At 49.1% G+C, this 10,533-nt stretch overlaps 1 long non-coding RNA gene across 1 annotated transcript; it reads left to right on the top strand.

Annotated features, from left to right (window-relative positions):
• The first annotated feature begins 6,092 nt into the window (after positions 1–6,092).
• LOC132573411 (uncharacterized) lies at positions 6,093–9,764 on the top strand. Its single transcript, XR_009555543.1, has 2 exons — positions 6,093–6,522; positions 9,454–9,764. It is a non-coding gene; the product is annotated as an uncharacterized LOC132573411 (long non-coding RNA).
• The last annotated feature ends 769 nt before the right edge of the window (positions 9,765–10,533 follow it).

Here is a 10,533-nt window from a genome sequence, read left to right as displayed (position 1 = left end):
GGCTCATAGAATTGGACCTCCTCGTCCAATCTTTTTGAAACTTGGGGGGTACTTTGGGGAGAGGCACTAGATGCTATACTGAAAATTTGATGCCTCTACCCCAAAAAACAGCCCCCTCAGAGCCCCAGATACCAGCGGATCAATTTTCCATGATTTTCTATGGGAATATATCTTCATAGGGAATAATAGAGCTCCCAGCAGACATTTCCCTCCCCTCCCCCCGCTTTCTGATGACCCTGAAGCGGGGGGAAGGTCTCCAAACCGGGGGATCCCCTGCCCCTACCTGGGGATTGGCAACCCTAAGGTCTTAGTCTCTACGTCCTGTTGTTGGCCCTCCAGAGGAACTGGTTGGCCACTGTGAGAGACAGGATGCTGGACTACATGGACCACTGGTCTGATCCAGCAGGGTTCTTCTGATGTTCTTATGAAGGCCTTGGCCTCTGTGTCCTGTTGTTGGCCCTTCAGAGACAGGATGCTGGACTAGATGGACCACTGGTCTGATCCAGCAGGGCTCTTTTGATGTTGTTATGAAGGCCTTGGCCTCTCTGCCCTGCTGTTGGCCCTCCAGAGGAACTGGTTGGCCCTGTGTGAGAAAGGACGAGGACTAGATGGACCACTGATCAGGTCCACCAGGGCTCTTCTGATGTTCGGATGAGATCTACCCTCCCCTGAGCAAGCACACGGGCAACATTCTTAGGGATGTCATAGACCGAGCCTGAGATTCCCACAACACAACAATCCCAAGAAGAAACACGCATGATAACTTCTAAAGCCCATATCTGGGAATGTAAACAAAAGCACACCCTGTTACTAGTCTCTGGTGAGACATATGTCCCTGCCTCCAGGCTGCCTATGGGATGTGCTGGAATGAATTAAAATCTGTAATCTGTAGAACACCAAAACAAAACAAAAATCCCCTGAATTTTGCAATGTGGACACAGATGTATGCAAATGTCAAAATTTCCCATAGCTGGAATAGTTCTGGTTATATTAGGCAAGGCTATGGGTAAGCTAAAATGCTCAGGTGCCCGCTGTTCCCACTCGTGCCCTGCTTGCCAGTCACGAGTTCAGAGCCTATTGCAAATTTACTTCCTTTATGCCCTGCCTTTAGGGTTGCCAAGTCCGACTCAAGAAATAGCTGGGGACTTTGGGGGTGGAACCAGAAGACTTTGGGGGTGGAGCCAGGAGCAAGGCTGTGACAAGCACAATTAAACTCCAAAGGGAGTTCCGGCCATCACATTGAAAGGGATTTTTAAATGCCTTCCCTCCATTTGGAATAATGGATAGGAGCACCTTCTTTTGGGGCTGATAAAATTGGATCCCCTGGTCCAGTCTTTTTGAAACTTGGGAGGTTTTTTGAGAAGAGGCATCGGATGCTATGCTGAACATTCATTGCTATACCTCAAAAAGCAGTGCCCCCTGAGCCCCAGATACCCATGGATAATTCTACATTATACCCTATGGGAATCGGTCTCCATATAGCAGGAGTGGTCAACGGTAGCTCTCCAGATGCTTTTTGCCTACAACTCCCATCAGCCCCAGCCATTGGCCATGCTGGCTGGGGCTGATGGGAGTTGTAGGCAAAAACATCTGGAGAGCTACCATTGGCCACCCCTGCCATATAGTATAATGGAGTGCTTAGCAGACATCCCCCCTGCTTTCTGATGACCTGAAGCGGGGGGAGGGCCTCCAAACCAGGGGATCCTCTGCTCCCACCTGGGATTGGGACCCTAATCAGATCAGTGGTCCATCTCGTCCAACATCCTGTTTCACACAGTGGCCAACAAGTTCCTTTGGATGACCAAAAACAGGGCACAGAGCGTGAGCTCTTCCTCTGATGTTGCCTCCTGGGTCTGGGAATCAGAGGCTTAGTGCCTCTGAATGTGGAGGTTTCCCTCAGTCACCGTGGCTAGCAGCCATAGACAGACATCCTCCATGAGTCAATCTAATTCCCTTGTGTCAAGTAGTATTTCCTTTTGGCCATCCTGAACCTACTGCCCGTCAGCTTCATCGGATGCCCTCAAGCTCAAGTACTTGGGGGAGAGGAAGGAAAACCTCTCTTGGTCTGCTCTCTCTAGCCCACGCATAATTTTATAAACCTCTATCATGTCCCCAGGGCTTTTTTGTAACAGGAACCCCTTTGTCTATTAGGCCACACACCCCTGACATAGCCAATCCTCTTGGAGCTTACAGTAGGCCTTGGAATAAGAGCTCTGAAAGCTCTTGGAGGATTGGCTACATCAGGGGTGTGTGGCCTAATAGGCAAAGGAGTTCCTGCTACAAAAAAAGCCCTGCATGTCCCCCTTTAGTCATCTCTTTTCTAAACTGAGAAGTCCCAGGCCTATTTCCCACTCACCTTACGCCGCTCTCCCGTTTCTCCTCTCAGCGGGGATTCCTTCCGATTCCACTCTATCTGCCCTGGGGCTGCAGCTAGCGTTGGCTTTTTCGTGTGGCAAACAGTAACCTCTACGATCTACAAACCAGTTTCTGTTTGCCGTGCGAAAAAGCCCTGCTGAGAAGGAAAGAAGCCCCGCAGAGAAGAGGAACATGAGAGTGGCGTAAGGTGAATGGGATATCGGTCTCAGCTCTTCAGCTGTTCCTCCTAGGGGAGGTGGTCCACCACCTTTCTCCAAATAAGTCTTAAAACAAAAAAGGAACTCCCGGGAGATCCTTCCATGACTCCCCTGCCATCATTTCACCTGGTCCTTTCAGCTGGTGGTGAAAGGCTCTCTCACAGGTATGAACATGTGATTCAGTCTTGCTTCCCAGCGGGATTTACACTCACTAGATACCTCCCTGGGGGAAATGTATGTTTCTGACTGCAATACTAAGCCACTCCTGAATCTTACTTGCTTCTTTGCGTTTGGCCTAGCCAGCATTTTCGTTTTATCTTGCCCATTTCTGTTCCTTACAGTCGACCCCACCTTTCACAGTTTTTGCGCAGGCTTATTATTTTATTATTTATTTATTACTTTAAATTTCTATCCTGCCCTCTCCACAAGCGGACTCAGGGCGGCCGACAACATTCATATTCACGTTAAAACCAATAAAACATAATTACAAATTAAGATTTTAAAAACCATTCCGTGGTGCTGTATCACTACAATATAGGCGAGTTCTTTTCTGACAGTGATCGTCTAGTACTCGATATGATGTCGGGTGGCAGTTCTCTCCCGGTTAGATATCAAAGGCCTGTCGGAACAATTCGGTCTTACAGGCCTTGCGGAAAGTAGAGAGATCCCTCAGGGCACTTATGGCTGGCCCAAGGACCCTCCTTTGGGGTCAAATGGGACTCCTCTTTCCTTCCCCGCCCCCCCCCCCCCCACTCCAGCGAGTTGGATCCAACCCTGTAGAGCAGGAGTCCCCAATCTTTTCAAGCCTGGGGGCACCAATGGAATTCTGTCACAATAGAGCGGGCAGAAAGGCCACCACAAAATGGCGGCTGCAACAGGAGGAGCCCACCACAAAATGGCTGCAACAGATTGCCGCCAGTCACACAGAGAAGATCCTGATGCTGTGGTGGCAGCTGCTGTCCAAGCAATATTTTTTAAAACCAGCACAAACAATCAAATTTCCAGGCACCACATTGGGAAGCTGGTTGGTCATTGTGTGGGAAAGGATGCTAGACTGCGGATCTGATCCAGCAGGGCTCTTCTGATGTTTTTATAAAGGATTCAGCCTCTATGCCCTGTAGTTGACTGTTCAGAGGAACTGATTGGCCACTGTGTGGGACAGGATGCTGGACTAGATGGACTACTGGTCTGATCCAGCAGGGCTCTTCTGATGTTCTTATGAAGGCCTTGTTCTCTATATCCTGTTGTTGGCTGTCCAGAGGAACTGGTTGGTCAATGTGTGAGACATGATGCTGGACCAGTGGTCTGATCCAGCAGGGCTCTTCTGATGTTCTTATCAAGGCCTTCACCTCTCTGCCCTGTGGTTGGCCCTCCAGAGGAGCTGGTTGACCACTGTATGAGACAGGATGCTGGACTAGATGGACCACTGGTCTGATCCAGCAGGCTTCTTGTGATGTTCTTATGAAGGCTTTGACCTCTGTGCCCTATTGTTGGCCATTCAGAGGAACTGGTTGGCCACTGTGTGGGACAGGATGCTGGACTAGATGGATTACTGGTCTGATCCAGCAGGGCTCTTCTAATGTTCTTATGAAGGCCTTGGTCTCTATATCCTGTTGTTGGCTGTCCAGAGGAACTGGTTGGTCAATGTGTGAGACATGATGCTGGACCACTGGTTTGATCCAGCAGGGCTCTTCTGATGTTCTTATCAAGGCCTTGGCCTCTCTGCCCTGTTGCTGGCCCTCTGGAGGAGCTGGTTGGCCACTGTGTGAGACAGGATGCTGGACTAGAGGGACCACTGGTCTGATCCAACAGGGCTCTTCTGATGTTCTTATGCAGAGGCAGGCAATGGCAAGCCACCTCTGTTTGCCTCTTGCCTTGAAACCCCTACGGGGTCACCACTAAGTTGGCTCTGACTTAATAGCGCTTTCCACCTTCACCCAATAGAGGCTTTCAAACAGGACCCAGAAAAGCACAACTATGTAATTCCTTTTCTTTGGGGTGCGGAGGGAGGGTGAGCATTGCGAGAGCTTTCATCCCCGCTCTTGTCTTTGCTATTTGTCCCATTCCGTTCCATTCTCTTTATGGCATCTTTTATTATCTTATGATGTCATCCCTGTGCAAAAACAGCCTGAACTCTCAGATTTCATCCATTTGGCCTGGGCTGGAGGGAATTCAGCCCAGTTTGGTGCTGCCTGCGAAAACACCACCAAAGCAACTTCGGCTTTTGGATCCACCCAGGACGGTCCTGAAATACGGCCGCACCCCTAAGAAGAAGGGAAGGCGGCATCTTCTTTCCTCTCCTCTTCTCCCCTTCCATCTCCCTGGGGCGGTGGAGCGATGGTTCCAATTTAGCGGATCCTTCTGCCAATGCCTCTATCTCTCTAATCTGTTTGTCTTCCAAAGCCATTAAGCTGAGGCACAGCCCGGTAACGGCTCCTACCCGAATCCTCACCTTGGCTCTCTCCCCAACTCCTAATCAGTGGGATTCACTTTGGGGGTCTGCGAGGGTTGCCAATCCCCAGGCGGGAGACAGGGGATCCCCTTTTTTGGAGGCCCTCCCTCTGCTTCAAGCTCATCAGAAAGCAAGGGGTGGGGGGAGGGAAATGTCTGCTGGGCACTCCATTATTCCCTATGGAGACCAATTCCCATAGGGTATAATGGATCATTGATCTGTGGGTATCTGAGGCTCTGGATGGGCTTTTTTCCTGAGGCTGGGGCACCAAACTTGCAGCATAGCTTCCGATGCCTCTCCTCAAAATACCTTCTAAGTTTCAAAAGGATTGGACCAGGGGGCCCAATTCTATGAGCCCCCTCAGAAAGTGCCCTTATCTCTCATTGTTTCCAATGGAGGCAAGGCATTTAAAAGTTGTGTGGTCTCTTTAAATGTGATAGACAGAACTCCCTTCAGAGTTCAATCATGCTTGTTGTAACCTTGATTCTGGCTCCACCCCCAATGTCTCCTGGCTCCACCCCCAAAGTCCCCAGAAATTTCCTGAACTGGACCTGGCAACCCTCAGGCCTAGGGTTGCCAATCCCCAGGTGGGGGCAGGGGATCCCCTGGTTTGAAGGCCCTCCCCCCGCTTCAGGGTCATCAGAAAGTGTGGGGGGGAATGTCTGTTGGGCATTCCATTATTCCCTGTGGAGACCGATTCCCACAGGGTATAATGGATCATTGATCTGTGGATATCTGGGGCTCTGAAGAGGCTGCTTTTTTTAGATAGAGGCACCAAACCTGCAGCATACCACCTGATGCCTCTCCTCAAAATACCCTCCAAGTTTCAAAAAGATGGGACCAGGGGGTCCAATTTTATGAGCCTCCAAAGAAGGTGTCCCTGTCCTTTATTTCCAGCGGAGGGCAGGCATTTAAAAGGTGTGCGGTCCCTTTCAATGTGATGGCCGGAACTCCCTTTGCAGTTCTGTCATGCTGGTCACACCCTTGCTCCTGGCTCCACCCCCAATGTCTCCTGGCTCCACCCTCAAAGCGCCTAGATATTTCTTGAATTGGACCTGGCAACTCTCAGGCCTCATTCTCTTCTCCTGTCGCAGCAGCTGCAAGGGCTGGGAGAAGACGGCGGAAGGCAGGAGGGAAAGGGAGGAGAGGTTAGCAGGCTAAACAATTACACGTTTGATTCCAACGCGTCTGATTGCCAACATCTGCCTCTTCCCCCCGTCCCCCGCAAGGCTGCTAATGGTTGCCGGGGGGTCAAAGGGAGCACTTAATGGGTTGTCAAGGGGGAAATGGTGACCTGCGCATCCAACAGAGTGGATCACCTTTCACGGAGCAGCGCTGCCAGCGGGCCGCTTGCTGGGGGTTGCCGACGTCCTTGCTGGATCCAATTAAGGCCAATCTCCAGGAAGACGTAGGGAAAGTTATGCAAGAAAGAGCCAGGAAACGGCCGCGGGCTGTCGCTCCAGATTACGGTGCGCGCTTCAACCAGGAGCTGGCCAGGTGAGGGTGCTCCTGGATTTGCAGGAATGCAAAGGGAGAAAGAGACAGGCTCCCTGGGGAGGGGCCTGTGGATGAGTGGCAGAGCATCTGCTTGGTGTGCCAAAGGTCCCAGGTTCAATCCCCGGAGTGGGTGTAAAGTGCCATCAAGTCACAGCAGTTTTATGGGAAGTGAGAAGCTGAGGTGGTTGGCTGTGGCCTTCCTCTGCAGAGCCTTCCTCGGTGGTCTTCCTTCCAAACACCAACCCTGCTTAGCTTCCCCCAGCAAGGGGCTTTCAAGGCAAGGGGGGAGCAGAGGTGGTTGGCCATGGCCTTCCTCTGCAGAGCCTTCCCCGGTGGTCTCCCTTCCAAGCACCAACCCTGCTTAGCTTCCCCCAGCAAGGGGCTTTCAAGGCAAGGGGGGAGCAGAGGTGGTTGGCCATGGCCTTCCTCTGCAGAGCCTTCCTCGGTGGTCTCCCTTCCAAGCACCAACCCTGCTTAGCTTCCCCCAGCAAGGGGCTTTCAAGGCAAGGGGGGAGCAGAGGTGGTTGGCCGTGGCCTTCCTCTGTACAACCTTCCGTGGTGGTCTCCCATCCAGGAACTGACCCTGCTTAGCTCCCAAGATCAGATGAGATCAGGCTATGCTGTGGTGCCTTTCTTTGTGCTGCGATTCCTGGTAGTTCCAGTTAAAAGGATGAGATATTAGGTGATGTGGAAGATCTTTACCTGAAACCCCGGGGAGCTGCTGCCAGCCTGAGTAGGCAATACTGACCTTGAGGGACCAAGGGTCTAATTCAGCATAAGGCAGCCTTGTGGGTCCATTCAGGACTAAGTGTGTGGAACGCGTAGCAAATAACGGAAGGTGCACAAGAGTAGAATGTTAGAAGAGACTGGAGATGTTTCCTGCTCAGTCCCCCAAGATTGCGAATACCATAGAGCAAGACAGACAGATGGGTGGATATCTGCCTCCTTCCTGTCTAGATGACTCTCGAGATCCCTTCCAACTCTATGATTCTATGATTCTATTCCGCTATCACTCACCCTCTCTAATTGGTAGAATGTAATCCAGGGAACTAAACAAGAACTAAAATATATGTAAATTTGATGGAGGGATAGACCTATGTTGCAGATAGACAGACAATTGCGTTTTTAGATACATGTGTCTTTAAGACGGAAGATGGAACCTTGGCGTTTAAAATCTATAGGAAACCTACAGATAAGAATGTCCCTTTACGTTTTAGTTCTTGTCATCCTGTACATTTAAGAGCTAATTTGCCCTACAGTCAATTGGTTAGGGCTAAACGTAATTCGACTAGGGGACAAGATTTTGAACAGGAGAGGGACAGGATTTGTGAAAAATTCAAATCCCGAGGTTCTCCTAGTAGGATTTTAACTAAGGCAGTTTCAAGAATCAGTCAGACACATAGGTCTTTGCTCTTTGATAGCTCCCGGAGGACACGGGAAAGGAACGCTGGGAATAATATAACCTGTGCCATGCAGTTTTCCCCTTTGTGTCAGTCCATTTATAACATTATTAAAAAAATTTGGTTTCTGGTGAGAGATTTACCAGGGTGTCAGGAAATACCCAAAATGGGGTTTAGTAGAACTAAGAATTTAGGAGATTGTTTGTTTAGAGCCGATATTGTACAGCCTGAGCGGGAGATGGTTAGGACCGGGGGGGGGGCACTTTAAATGCAGTGCCTGTTTAGCTTGCGGTCTTTCGCTGCAGATGTCTGTGTTTGTGCATCCAGAGACTGGGTATAAAATATATCTGACGGCTACCACTACTTGTGCTACATAGAGATGTATTTATGTGATTTTGTGCCCGTGTAAAAAAAATGTATTTGGGGTCCACCATACGTGCTATTTGTACATGTGTGTTGGAACATAACTCTAGACTGAAGAATCGTGTGGTAGATGCTCCTTTGGTAGAGCACTTTATACGGTTTAACCATGAACCAGACTCTTTACGTTTTTGTGTACTTCTTAAGTTTCCAACGCGATTGCAGGGTAGGATGGATTGCGGTAGGTGATTACATCAACAGGAAATGCGCATGATCTTTACATTGAGGACGTTGTTTCCTCCTGGTCTCAACAGTGACTGGGATTTAGCATGTTTTTTTTTATAATGTATGCTGTAAGTGTATGTGTTTTGGGCATCAGTTATATATTGGCTTTGAAAATGACTGTGGCTGGGTACTCTGTAGCTTTAAGGAACATTTTGAATTGTTGCACCTGTTGCACATAAGTAGGGTTGCCAATCCCCAGGTGGGGGCAGGGGATCCCCCGGTTTGGAGGCCCTCCCCCCGTTTCAGGGTCGTCAGAAAGCGGGGGGAGGGGAGGGAATAGTCTTCTGGGAACTCTATTATTCCCTATGGAGATTTATTCCCATAGAAAATCATGGAGAATTGATCCCTGGGTATCTGGGGCTCTGGGGGGCCCCCTGCTTTTTGGGGTAGAGGCACCAAATTTTCAGTATAGCATCTAGTGCCTCTCCCCAAAATACCCCCCAAGTTTCAAAAGGATTGGACCAGGGGGTCCAATTCTATGAGCCCCAAAAGAAGGTGCCCCTATCCTTCCTTATTTCCTAAGGAAGGAAGGAATTGAAAAGGTGTGCCATCCCTGTAAATGTGATGGCCAGAACTCCCTTTGGAGTTCAATGATGTTTGTCACAGCCTTGATCTTGGCTCCACCGCTAATGTCTCCTGGCTCCACCCCCAAAGTCCCCAGATGTTTCTTGAATTGGACTTGGCAACCCTACATATAAGCCATTCAGTATGATTCATTGTAGCATCTTTCTGGTGTTCGCTTAGAAACAAGTCGGCTATGTTGGCCTAATACTTAAGAAAATTGCTAAGGGGTTTGCTGATTTTATTCAGCGTTTAAAATGTTTTTATGGCTTATATGCAGGTGGTTTTATTGTATCATTGTATACTTTTTTATTATGTCATTCAGGATTATCGCAGCTTGAAGAAGCTTACGCGAAACAAGGGTTCGGTAGGACCTTGTCCTTGGAAGTTTGGATTATTGGCTGCATCTTTGGACAGACATTAATCGTCTGGAGTACTACACCAGGATTCCATGGAATGTATTGAAAATTTTACCACAAAAGGAAAAAAGGGCTCTTGGTGTCATTGCTTCCGGTTTGTACTAAGGACAGAATGTTAAGGTTGCTTTGGTGTAATTTATGATGGTGAAATTTATATATGAGCGTGCTAATTTATGTTGACTTTGTATAATTTAATAATAGAAGCTGGTTTTCACGGTGGGCTATCTGCCTTTGATTTTCTTGTCCTTTTGCCGTGTTACTCCTTGTGTGTTGTCCAGCTGGGGGCAAGGGATCCCCCGGTTTGGAGGCCCTCCTCCTGCTTCAGGGTCATCAGAAAGTGGAGGGGAGGGAGGGAAATGTCTGCTGGGCGCTCCATTATTGCCTATGGAGATCAATTCCCATAGGGAATAATGGAGAATTGATGCACGGGTATCTGGGGCTCTGAGGTGGGGCTGTTTTTTGAGGTAGAGGCACCAAATTTGCAGCATAGCATCCAGAGCCTCTCCCCAAAATACTCTCCAAGTTTCAAAAGTATTGGACCATGGGATACAATTCTATGAGCCCCAAATAAGGTGCCTATCCATTATTTCCAATGGAGGGAAAGCATTTAAAAGGTATGCAGGCCCTTTAAATGTGATGGCCAGAACTCCCTTGGAGTTCAGTCATGGTTGTCACAGCCTTGCTCCTGGCTGCACCCTCAATGTCTCCTGGCTCCACCCCCAAAGTCTCCTGGCTTCACCCCCCAAAGTCCCCAGATATTTCTTGAATTGGACTTGGCAACCCCTAAGCAGCGTGGCGTCGCCTCCTGAAACCGAATGAAACAGACGGCCTACTATGAATCGGAAGCCATCCTAGTTAGTTAGAACAGTTAGTCACTCTTTCTCTCCGCTACACTTAAAATGTTGTATTTCCTTAAATAAATAGACCATTATTGGTTCTTTAATTTGAAGGAAAGGCTTTCCGTGCAATTTGTTAAGAAAGTGTGG

This window comes from Heteronotia binoei, chromosome 6 (assembly GCF_032191835.1).
Source record: "Heteronotia binoei isolate CCM8104 ecotype False Entrance Well chromosome 6, APGP_CSIRO_Hbin_v1, whole genome shotgun sequence".
Lineage (NCBI taxonomy): Eukaryota > Metazoa > Chordata > Lepidosauria > Squamata > Gekkonidae > Heteronotia > Heteronotia binoei.
The sequence above is the reverse complement of the archived record's forward strand: the minus strand, read 5'-3'. Positions and strand labels throughout refer to the sequence as shown.